Below are 2,500 nucleotides of genomic sequence, written 5' to 3'. Positions count from 1 at the left end.
ATGCAGCGCGTGTACGGCAGTGACCGGCCATGCCATGCTGTAAGTGATGCGAAGAGAGTGCACCGTGCCAAATGGAAAGGCAAAAAGAATGCGTTCGGTGTTTTAGATCGAAAAACCCGATCTTCGGATATGATAGATTTTGCATCTGCAGAGATGGCTAGACTCGAAAGGAATAACAATCATCATCGCTAAGCGTTCGTACATAAAACAATCATTTACACACATCATTGCTACTCATAAAGCCAGGCACCGACTGTGCCGCATGATGATTATCTAGATGGTTTCTTTCTACCAACTAACTAGCACTACTAACGTATCCTCACCTTGCTCTCTACTACCCCCCGCTATTATGCTCCAATAAAACCCAATGCAAGGTGATACCAGTTTAGAATGAAAGAGCATGTGGAAAGCGCAAATGTGTTCGCTTACGACATGGTTTATGATTGTTCAGCGCGTAAAATATATGTATATATCAATTTGTTTTCATGCTCTGTGATGTACACCTTCGACCGATTTTGACCGAACTGCCCCAGCGCAGCGACACCGTGATAGGAAATGATTGATGAGACACAATATACGCCACTATCTTATGCTACAAAATTTACCTTTCGTGTTTTTCGATCGAATCAAATTCGAGGTACAGCAGCACAATCTTGCACAACAGGTAACACTGAGACGCCTAAAACAGATCGATAGGGAAGAAGAAAGCATAAAATGAAGCAGAACAGTATAAAAACCGCAAAGCAGTAAGATTGAAATAAATCACAGGGAGAAGATAAAGAAAACCAAATGAAAAGAAAAGAAATAAAACAACCAAAAGGTGTAATGTTCATATCATGAAAATGAAGTTTGCTATTAAATATCATTAGAATAGTTTCCATAGTACACAAAAACTTTCCGAATTATAGACAAAAAGACCTAGTAACTTAGTAGGATAGAGCTTATTTGACCGGGAATTGTGGCACTGCTTCTATGCCCTCATTCTACATTTCATTGATGAAAAATCTAACTAAAAGATGGAACCAATAAGGAGAAAGTGAATGAATCAAATTATAATCATAATGTTCGATTCTGACACACCTAGGAAATTCGATATTTCACAATTAAAGGCAAAAAACGTTTGAAAAGTTCCGTTATATGCTCATTGAATAAAGCCTCCATAGAAGAGAGGCTTGGCTGGGTTTCTGTGAAGCATAAATTCTAATAAGATAAACGTTTACATAAATTTGTCTAAGTTCCACTGTCAAAAGGCTAGCTTTGCATTCCGTTTTAGTATTTTCCAGTGCAGCACTGTGTAAGCTATAAGTTGGTTTAAGACGCTCCCAGTTGAGCATAGGCTGGTTGTGTTCCTTCGAACTTTTCTTAGCATTTCATTTGATTGCTTTCATACATACTACTCCAACCATAGTTATCGAATCGCGTGAATTCAGAATTCCCTTTCTTCAGCATATCATCTCTCTCATTCTCCCACTACTTCCATGGGTGTGGTCTTTAATTACAACTAGAAGAGGCGCTAGATGCAAACTTAAACATCAATTCTAAGGCATTAATAAATGTAGCAATAAACTAGAGATGATTTTGTTGCTTCAATATCGGCACTTAACGATAACTGTACTGAAATCATGTTTAACAATGTAACACGCACCCTCTGCTAACGGCTAAACGGGCTTATACATAACTACCAGGAGGAATTCTGACAAAAACTAAAACGGAGACAACCTGCACCCAGGTGAGGCTTTTGCATATATCAATGGCATCGAACGCGATGATTATCGCACTACAGCCCTTTTGTGTGTTTGTGTGTGGATGTGTGTGAGATAGGTAGTGTAGCTAGAGTGTGAAAGTTCTTACGCGTAAGCTTGCTTAACTGTTTCAAAGTCCTGTCCTGTACGAAGAGGGGACGTTCGATGGCGGTTCTAGCATTATTGTTAACATACAGCACACGGGCGCGTCTCTTGAAGAGTGTGCCACCCTCCATGGTGAATGCACTTTTGCCATGATTTTTGGTAGTTGAGGCGCACTAGCAAACTCTTGTTCCGCCGATTTGCAGAGCAGCGTCGCCAGTGAAACTGGGCTGACATAATTGGCTCAGTTTTGAAACGGATTTCTTTGATCGAATCTGTATTTATCACCTCCATTCGTTGCTACATACCGTTAAAAGAACAAAACAAAAGTGAAACGCAACAGGACTTTAACGAAAACGTAGCCGATTTAAACAAAAAAAATCAAACAAATAAAAATGCAATTTTGGCAACGTTGACTACGAAAATCCGACCATATACTGCTGCTGCTGCCTTTGCCCTTCGTCTTCTTCTAGCTTTCTCTCCCTGATTGCTTAGCATCATTTGAAGCGATAAAGGAATTGTATCTTTAAACCTAGCCTACAAGGGTGTGATAGTTCCGGAAACGGAAATGATCCACAACCACAAAAGCCAATGTTATGAACAAAAACCCTAGATAACACCTAGTATAACCATTTTTATCTCCCAACTAATAGGTA

General features: G+C 39.6%; 1 protein-coding gene across 5 annotated transcripts in view; it reads right to left on the bottom strand.

Annotated features, from left to right (window-relative positions):
* Positions 1–823: 823 nt before the first annotated feature.
* LOC126573003 (serine-rich adhesin for platelets-like) overlaps positions 824–2,500 on the bottom strand; it is a 61,265-nt gene continuing 59,588 nt past the window's right edge. For all 5 annotated transcript variants that reach the window (XM_050232757.1, XM_050232758.1, XM_050232761.1 and 2 more), the window contains exon 11: positions 824–2,500. This exon is cut by the window's right edge and continues 2,018 nt beyond it. The gene's annotated coding sequence lies outside the window, so the exon portion shown is untranslated.

The sequence above is a fragment of the Anopheles aquasalis genome, chromosome 2, assembly GCF_943734665.1.
Source record: "Anopheles aquasalis chromosome 2, idAnoAquaMG_Q_19, whole genome shotgun sequence".
Classification (NCBI taxonomy): Eukaryota; Metazoa; Arthropoda; class Insecta; order Diptera; family Culicidae; genus Anopheles; species Anopheles aquasalis.
This window is presented reverse-complemented; position numbering and strand designations above follow the sequence as displayed.